Below are 10521 nucleotides of genomic sequence, written 5' to 3'. Positions count from 1 at the left end.
GACTATATACACTTTATTTTTAGCTTTAATGACACTTGTTACCACCTATCATATAAAGAATATTCTATAATTTATCTATAATTTTCAATGCTATTTTTAAATCTACATTTAAGTAAACGAGAAAATATATATATTTTTTTTTTACTTATTATTGGAATTTGGAATTCACTGGCCGGCCCAGCTGATTGTTGACGTCCACCATGACAGTCTGTGGTAGCACTATACCCCTGCTCGTCAGTATTATTCTACGATTCTAGTGTTGTTTTTCTTCAATGAACTATTGTAAGTATTATACGGAGACATTTTAAGTAAAATTAGTTACAGTAACCTGTTGTTAAAGTAATATTTTATAGCCTAATCCAACAGAAATGCGTTGGAGAGGGATTTGTCATTTTGACCCGACTTGTCCAGACAGGGAGAATATTAATAGATTAATTGAACGAATGGATTACGAACGTGCACACAAAGCTAGTACAGTTTTCTTTCGTCAAGTAGTATTATAAACATAAGGGTAACACATTTATCCATTATGTCATACAGTAAGAATTCAAGACGAAATTTTTTTCTAGGTAGCCATATTACCGCCATATTTCATCCATCCGTAAAACAATACAAAATGTATCTTGAGATTTAGTAAGGGTGTGTATGTTTAGCTATTTGTGAAATTTATTTATTGTATATGACAGTGGCAGTCGTGTCATGTATATTATTTTTGGCTGTACTGTGAACATTCGGTAATCTAAGGAGGAAATTTATATCCCCGAAATAAGGCGTCCATTTTATGCTTGACAGTCTTGACTGCTTGTTCGAGCTTCAGTTGTGACTTGAGGAACCAGTTTCCCTTTTAATATCATTTGTGAACGATTAACTTAATTGACAGGTTGATTACTAGTGCAAATGATTAACATTTCTCCTTGCTGATCAACCATTGCCGGTTTAGTATGTGGCCTACCTTTTGAGTATGGCCTATGAAATTCGGTAAATTAAATTCTATCTATTGGAGTATGTGGCCTACCTTTTGAGTATGGCCTATGAAATTCGGTAAATTAAATTCTATCTATTGGAGTATGTGGCCTACCTTTTGAGTATGGCCTATGAAATTCGGTAAATTAAATTCTATCTATTGGAGTATGTGGCCTACCTTTTGAGTATGGCCTATGAAATTCGGTAAATTAAATTCTATCTATTGGAGTATGTGGCCTACCTTTTGAGTATGGCCTATGAAATTCGGTAAATTAAATTCTATCTATTGGAGTATGTGGCCTACCTTTTGAGTATGGCCTATGAAATTCGGTAAATTAAATTCTATCTATTGGAGTATGTGGCCTACCTTTTGAGTATGGCCTATGAAATTCGGTAAATTAAATTCTATCTATTGGAGTATGTGGCCTACCTTTTGAGTATGGCCTATGAAATTCGGTAAATTAAATTCTATCTATTGGAGTATGTGGCCTACCTTTTGAGTATGGCCTATGAAATTCGGTAAATTAAATTCTATCTATTGGAGTATGTGGCCTACCTTTTGAGTATGGCCTATGAAATTCGGTAAATTAAATTCTATCTATTGGAGTATGTGGCCTACCTTTTGAGTATGGCCTATGAAATTCGGTAAATTAAATTCTATCTATTGGAGTATGTGGCCTACCTTTTGAGTATGGCCTATGAAATTCGGTAAATTAAATTCTATCTATTGGAGTATGTGGCCTACCTTTTGAGTATGGCCTATGAAATTCGGTAAATTAAATTCTATCTATTGGAGTATGTGGCCTACCTTTTGAGTATGGCCTATGAAATTCGGTAAATTAAATTCTATCTATTGGAGTATGTGGCCTACCTTTTGAGTATGGCCTATGAAATTCGGTAAATTAAATTCTATCTATTGGAGTATGTGGCCTACCTTTTGAGTATGGCCTATGAAATTCGGTAAATTAAATTCTATCTATTGGAGTATGTGGCCTACCTTTTGAGTATGGCCTATGAAATTCGGTAAATTAAATTCTATCTATTGGAGTATGTGGCCTACCTTTTGAGTATGGCCTATGAAATTCGGTAAATTAAATTCTATCTATTGGAGTATGTGGCCTACCTTTTGAGTATGGCCTATGAAATTCGGTAAATTAAATTCTATCTATTGGAGTATGTGGCCTACCTTTTGAGTATGGCCTATGAAATTCGGTAAATTAAATTCTATCTATTGGAGTATGTGGCCTACCTTTTGAGTATGGCCTATGAAATTCGGTAAATTAAATTCTATCTATTGGAGTATGTGGCCTACCTTTTGAGTATGGCCTATGAAATTCGGTAAATTAAATTCTATCTATTGGAGTATGTGGCCTACCTTTTGAGTATGGCCTATGAAATTCGGTAAATTAAATTCTATCTATTGGAGTATGTGGCCTACCTTTTGAGTATGGCCTATGAAATTCGGTAAATTAAATTCTATCTATTGGAGTATGTGGCCTACCTTTTGAGTATGGCCTATGAAATTCGGTAAATTAAATTCTATCTATTGGAGTATGTGGCCTACCTTTTGAGTATGGCCTATGAAATTCGGTAAATTAAATTCTATCTATTGGAGTATGTGGCCTACCTTTTGAGTATGGCCTATGAAATTCGGTAAATTAAATTCTATCTATTGGAGTATGTGGCCTACCTTTTGAGTATGGCCTATGAAATTCGGTAAATTAAATTCTATCTATTGGAGTATGTGGCCTACCTTTTGAGTATGGCCTATGAAATTCGGTAAATTAAATTCTATCTATTGGAGTATGTGGCCTACCTTTTGAGTATGGCCTATGAAATTCGGTAAATTAAATTCTATCTATTGTAGTATGTGGCCTAACATAACCTAACCTAACAAGCCAGGCAGGCCACATGCTAAACCAGAATAAAAAAGGTAGGCCACATACTAAACCTTTGTATAGGTAAAAAAACTTGATATGTTTTGATTGAGTAAGCATGTGATAAAACTTAAGTTTGGATGGACTAAGCCTGTATTGGAACTAAGGACCCAGTGAGACTGTTTCGGGGCCTGCCACAATTTCTACCAGTATCCTAAGAAAATAAATTAGGGCTGTATTTGTGATGGTGTTGATCATATTGCTGTGTACGTGGCATAAATGTTTAGGTTTAAAGGCCTGCTCATGAATGGCGGGGGCAAAGGACATTGACATTGCCCTATCGAGCAGGACAATGCCCTAGAGATTGACCATGCAAACATATAATCAGTGCCCAAGCCCCCACTGCACCCAACCAAGGGCCAAGGAGGGCCATGGCTGCTGATGACTCAGCAGATAGGCCTATAGGCTTCCCCCCCCATCCTTAGCTCACAAGGATGGTGAGGGTGCAGCGACCAAAGGAACTAACAAGTTTGAGCGGAACTCAAACCCCAGCCTGCCGTTCACCAGTCAGGACATTACCACATTGGCCACCACATTATACTTCCATCTTTTGAATCATTGCAAGATTATGAATTGTCATTTTTTATTCCAACTAGGCCTACTATTTGTGATGTTGAATAATGGGAGCCCCTGCTGTTTGTTGGGATAGACTGGGTGTAGAATTTCCAGTTATGACAGAAAGCCACAATTTTAAAGGGAAACAAACACAAGAACACCACCTAATCTAAGGTCCCCAAATATTGTAAGGCTACCCAAGAAGGATTTTAAATTAAAATTTGAATAAGCGTGGACTTAGGAGGTTAGGCCAGGAGGTTAGGCCATCAAATAGGTCGGGTACAAATTCTCTGTATCAATGGTTGTCATGAGCAAAGGTAATTTTCTTAAAACTATGTTGATAGTAATTATGGTAGAATGAAAAAAAGTTGAAATCTCACTAAATTTTCTAGTCGATTGAGGAATTTTCAGTTTTATGTAGGTATTTCCCTGACAATTGAACTAAAGGTTTTACTGGGGTCCAGAGACTACCTGATAAGCATAATCATGTTAGGTATGTGTTGCGAGTCACTGGTGCCCAGTAGTGTTCCTAATGGTAGATATTTTACTGTGACAAAGAAATAGACTTCCATTCTGCATTTGTTCGTAATTGATATCAAAGACTTAAGTGAAAATTTTATTTCAAGAAAGGTCAGAATTCTGGAATTGAATATAAAATTCTTTTATCTAGAGGTGGTAGTTGTACTCAGACTTTAATTTCCAGGTAACAGGAGTAGCATAGTTTCAGAATCTTCTTGATGAAGAACAAGAGGGATCATATTGGGAAACATATTCTTAGGTGGAAGCCTATAGTCGATCACAGTTTATGTCTGTAATACAGTGAGGTGGCCATTTTTTATGCCCCTTAATTACCATTCAGGAACACCTAATGGATTTGCCTGATCATATGTTCTGCCTTTTACACATCCCTCCAACCTTAATTTGTAAATTATTATTATTATTATTATTTTTTTTTTTTTTTTTTTAAGGCAAAGACTAACTTTAACTATCAGTAATGAGAATTCAACATATAGGATTCAAGGACCTGTGCCATAACAGCGTAATTACAAGATAGCGTGTTTGGCACGCAGGCTGGCAAACATAGAGAAGAAGCGACTATGTCATAAAGGTCATGCTCAAAGGTCAAAAGTCAAATAAGACGTTGCCATTTGTGGAAGCAAGGTCTTGTAGGTTTTTTCTTTTAATATGGTAGTCAAACTTTTCAACATACTATTGCCCCTGTACCCTGTTTAAAAACTTTGAGGAACATTTATGTTACTTAATATATAAAGTATATCTTTTATCCCCCTGGTAAATTTTTAGTTTCAGCCAAATTTGGAAAAATGCAATAAAAATATATTTGTTGCATCAGAAATAGTGTGGTTTCAATGAATTTAACGTTTATTTTGACTGCAAACCAACCGATTTAGAGATTTACTATGTATACCCTAGTTCATCCCACCAATTATGGGGGACACCCTTTGGGAACCGGGGTTTTGGGTGGGGGAAGGGGGGGGGGAGGGTGTTGGGGCATTGAATGATAATTGCAATAAATGAATAATTAATGTTCCAGCACCCCTCCCCCATACCCCTAACTAGGCCTACCGGGGGGAGGGGGGTAGGGCCCCCCAGCGACCCCCCCCTTAAAGCCACAGTAATTTTCAGGGCACCACAGAACCTAACAAACCCACCTAACCTAGCCTAGGGGCCCTGTACCCCTACCGGGGGGGGGCTTCGCCCCCCCTGCGACCCCCCCTTATGGCCACAGTAATTTTCAGGGCACCACACAACCTAACAAACCCACCTAACCTAGTTTAGGGGCCCTGTACCCCTACCGGGGGGGGCTTCGCCCCCCCTGCGACCCCCCCTTATGGCCACAGTAATTTTCAGGGCACCACAGAACCTAACAAACCCACCTAACCTAGCCTAGGGGCCCTGTACCCCTAACGGGGGGGGGCTTCGCCCCCCCTGCGACCCCCCCCTTTAACCAGGGGTAAATTTGAATATATATATATTTTGTTAAATCACTTCTTACCTTAAACGGAAGATGACGATGAAGATGTGGAAGGTTGTGGATGACCCTCTTCTGAATCATCAAGTACTGGAATACGTTCAGCCTCTGATTGGGGAGGATACAATTTACTGGCTGCAATAAAAAAATGATGGAGCAGCTCCTCCTCAGGGTATTTATGTATAAAAATGAACCGGGACAAATACTGCCTGAAATATTCGCAACGGTTACCAGGGCGTTGTATCCACTCCTTCACCTCCCGCCAAAGCCGTTCAATATTTTGTGTATGGGTTTCGGGGTTCGAAGGATCCACAAAATTCTTGGAATGATTTACACTGCGGTGATCGTAACCCAGAGAGCCCAGAGAATTGTAAGACCGCCACTTATCACTCACAATAATGCTGCCCTGTTTAATGTATTTCTGAACTAAAGGGATGAGGGTAGCTGCATCACGCTTTTGCGGTAAAGGGTCAATTAAAGGAACAATAAATGTTTTTTTGGACTCCCTCTCAATACCTCCGAACACCCATATATCACTTAGAGGCCTTCCACGGTCAAACTTCCGTTTACCAAAATGAGATTCGTCAATCTCCACTATTACACCATCACCACCAATAGGCTCTTGGTTATCAAAACAAAATTCAGTTACTTCTGAACAGAAGCTTCTCCAGTCTACACTAGTAGAAGAAGATATACCAAGGCCCTTTATAACGAAATGGTGGTCCCAACACTTATGCAACCAATGGTTGACAAATAAAATTAATTTCCACGGGGGAAGGTGGGACCCGTGCAGAAAAGTTCCCTTAAAATCACTGACAGTGTAATTACACAAACGTCTTTTTCGCGTTTTAGCTATTTTTACAGATTTGGTACAATACCACACATGTCTATCCTCACGAAAATGTAAAGCCGAATCACATTTACCACACTGCACACTTGAAGGTAATACGGAATGCTCCCTTAAAAAACGATTCACTACTTCAGGAGTTCCATTATAATTCCCATGAAATCTGCCGATCACATCGAAATAGGAATATCGACATATTTCACACAACCGTACCGGAGGATCCATGACAGTCAAGTGACGTGTGAAAAAAATATAGAAACCGCAACTTTTGAAAACCGAAAACAAACGACAATCACGGGTTTCTCCCATAATGAAATAGGGAAAAAAACAAAATACTGTCGTCTACAATGTTATATTGCACGAAAAACAGATCCTTGAAACAAGACTGAGAGACCAATGAATCGTCCAATAATAACCCTTGAAAAGAACCCAGTAGTATTTTGATTGGAGGAGTGACATTAGTGGGAGGAGCAAATGCGCATTCAAGCAAATGTTGTCACATTGCGCAATGGGGCGGAGCCAAGTAAGATGAAAACAGACATACAAACGAACAAGAGCTACCTTGCGTGCCCATGGAAAGATAAACACTAAACTTAGAAAAAGTCAAGACCTTCAATTCCTGAAATATTTTTTTTCTCTGTAAGTATGCATTAGCGACAATAATGTATTGAGAAGAAGTGTTTTGTTATCACGTGCTTTACTAGGAAAATATATTAATATAATACATTTCCCAATTTGGTTGCATCTAAAACTTTACCATCCCCCTTTTGTAAGTGGGTTCTGTAACCTCGCAAAGTGACAAAGTATGGTATCCTTGTATATCATTCAACACTCCAGGGTAGCTCTTTTTATCTATTGTTCTTTGGATTGGATTTTCATACGGTACAGTATTGTCAGCCATGTAAAAACTATTTTGAATTGTTGCTCAAAGTCACTTCTACCAGATTTTTAAGATCCAATTGCTCTGGAACTGGTTTAATATTAAATTTTTGGGCCATGATAGCAATGAAATGTTCCAAAGTCCCTGTAGGAATCCTAGAATATACTATTGTGCCATTTGTATATGACTTAGTTGTTGTAGAAAATACTTTAACTAATCCTGTCCAGGGTCTTGAAAATAGTTGTAATTGCTTTGACACAAAAATGTTATAATAAAAGGTACTGTACTAGGGTTCTGTCCCATAAGAGGTCTTTGTACTCCCAACTGTATGAAGTTTAGGTTTGGGATAATTTACCTCTATTCAAAGCACAATTTCTTTAGTTAAATCTTCTCTACCTCTGGGAATATTCATCATAAGTTGGTTATGTGATAGGTGACTTTGGGAATTGTCCTTCATTTTTTTTCCCACTGCTATTTTGATCTTGAATGTGACCTTCAACTTTCTCACTACAGTATCACCATTTTTTATCTGCTTATCATATAGTTCTGCAGGTAGTATTTTACCCAGTTTATATTTGGAGTAACTTTGTATTTGTTCCTACACTTATACAATCCTTTCATCCGTTAGAATTGGTATGTATCATCAGCGGTGCTTGAATGGTCAATGAATCATCAACAGGTGTCATGAGGAAAACCCATCAGTTGCCTATCGTAGAATAGCTGACTTTGCCTTTGGTCTTAATGTGTACAGATGTAGGCTATCCTTGTGTTGTTCACTTGACTGTTGGCTCTTTTACCTGTGATTACCTGGTATGGTGATTCCAATTTGTGGCTTTGTAATATGGAGAATGAAGGTCTTATAGCTTCCTTCTCAAATAGAGCGCAATCATTATCAATTGCCCAGACCTTGGCTCCTCGGTGACAGCATGGAAGAATGATTCTCTAGAGGAAGGAAGGCTTACCCTTTCTTCCTTCTCTACCAATTCCTTCTATTTTGAACTGACCTCCAACGCCGTAGGGTAAGTCAATATGGGTATTGTTTGTGCTACTCACCTCAACATTATGGGGCTTAGTAGATGGAACTGACACCTACCGGTGCCTTTGGTGTTAGTTAGGGATCATGAGCTTAGAGTAGCAGCCACTGCTGTTCACTTTCAAGCTGGTACAAAGTTTTCTCAGACTTATGCCTTGAGGGTTTGTCAGTAAGGTGAGATTGGTGCCACAGGGACTGCTTTTTGGACCAGTATCAGGTGATCGAGCCCTTTGAACCAAGCAATAACTCCTAGGATATTGAGTGTAAGGGTATGCTGTTTATTCAAGCTATCCTTCTCCTCCTCCTCCTTTTGCTTCTGATTCTAACAATTTTTTTCAGAAGACGACTCTCAAAGTCCAGAAAAGTTGATCTTAAGAAGACTGAAGGATCCCTCTTCTTTTGAGAGATGGTTCCAACTTGGTAACCAATCCCTTGTGGTTCTAGTACAGTTGTACTGATCCAAGGGATCAGTCCCGTACTTGGTTGTTCACCTGTACCATTGGCTGATCGGTCCTGTTGGAGGCCTGATCACCCAAGCCAATGTCTGATTGGTTCAACTAGTAGATTATCTTGCACTTTACCCAATTATAGAACAGCCAATCTTTTTAGCTGCTTTAACTTGGCTTTCTGAAGAACTTTGATAAACTTAAGCAGTATTTCTCATGCTAGAATGTGATGACTTAATGTATATACTAAGTATTGGTCTGTATTAGAAGACATGTTACATTTGGTGTAACTCCTTTCTTAACTCAAGATCTTTTATAACTTAAGGGGCTCTGTCAAAATGCCAATAATATAAGGGGGTATAGGAAGAAAAACTATCTTGAAAAAATTCACTGAGCTTCGTATGGCAATGGAGAATGCGTATACAAAATATTTTTTTCAAAATTTCTCTTGCTTTCATAGTTACAGGGTACGTGTAATTATTAAAAGTAACTCGATAAACTAAAAACATTGTTCCCTACAAGAAACTGCAGTATTTCTTTTGTTGTTGTAAATTTTGATAATTATTACATTTTAATGTAAAACAAACTGTGAGCAATAGCATCTGTATAGATTCCACGAGTCACAAGACATTGTATTACACTGTAAATCACACCCTTCGCCCTTCAGTCCTACTACAAACCTCAGAGAATACATGTTTGAGTTTGACCTCTGACATTCACTCAATTTTACGTCTGTTTTTGTCGTTTTCAGCAAGAATTTCATCTTTTCAGAGGAAAAGACAATTTCAACATCTCTCTAACATGAGAAGAAAATTCGCTCTAAGAAGAGTCAAGAAGTGGGTAATATCGGGGAAATTAGAGTAGTCAGTGAAGGAGAGCGATGATGGAGCGACCGTCTTGCCTAAAGAAGCAAGATATTGAGCAAAGGGACCTTCATTTATGACTAAGTTATGATAAATAACTTTGTTTTGGTTTATTAATTTCCAAAAGGAACATGAAATTCATAATAATCATAATTTATTAATATTGTCATTGTAAAAATACAAAGAAAAACTTTGAACACCCCTATCACAAAACTACGTGTATCGACCTTCAAATTCAATCGTCTCCCTTAATTTTAAAGATATAGCATTGAAATTTGGTATGTATCTTAGAAAGACATTATAAAAAAACGAAATAGAGCCCTCTTTTCCAGTTTTTTTTTTTATATATATATTTTTATCTTAATTTTCCCCCTGAACTAAAGGGTTTATTTTTTTACCATAATGAAAAAATTCATATCTAGCAAAATAATGACTTTAAAAAAAAAACTTATTTGAGGTCTATATCATGTCTATTTAGGGTATTAATCCCAGGTCTTAATTTTAAGTATCAAGGGAGGAGAAAGAATTTGAAAAACACTAATTTTCAAGATAAATCGCCCTGGCGTTGCAAAATCGATGGTCTGAGGCAAAAATCCTATGCAGTTTGGAGATGTCCTAAGTGAACCTCATTAAGTGGTATGAATGTCAAAGTCCTGTCCTTAAAAAAAGACATTAGCTGGCCGGCCCCCTTAACATAAAAAATATTTCGATCCAGGTGCTATGAATATATTGTAATTCATAAATGTATTTTCAAATGTCAATCTTATTTTAGTTTTGATTCTTATTTGAATTGCCTCATTGAAAGTAATTATTAATTCTATGCAAGTATTGTAATAGGGTGGTTCCTTATTGTATTTTAAACACGCATGAGTTTTTTTTTTAATTAATTTGCTTATAGTTTTCCTTTATTTTCAGAAAACATGATGTCTGTTCAGCAATAAGATGCTTGAAGAAGATCCACCATCTCTTATTCAACCTTCATTAAGAGAGATTTTGTCAATGAGATG

This window comes from Palaemon carinicauda, chromosome 35 (genome assembly GCF_036898095.1).
Source record: "Palaemon carinicauda isolate YSFRI2023 chromosome 35, ASM3689809v2, whole genome shotgun sequence".
Taxonomy (NCBI): domain Eukaryota; kingdom Metazoa; phylum Arthropoda; class Malacostraca; order Decapoda; family Palaemonidae; genus Palaemon; species Palaemon carinicauda.
This window is presented reverse-complemented; position numbering follows the sequence as displayed.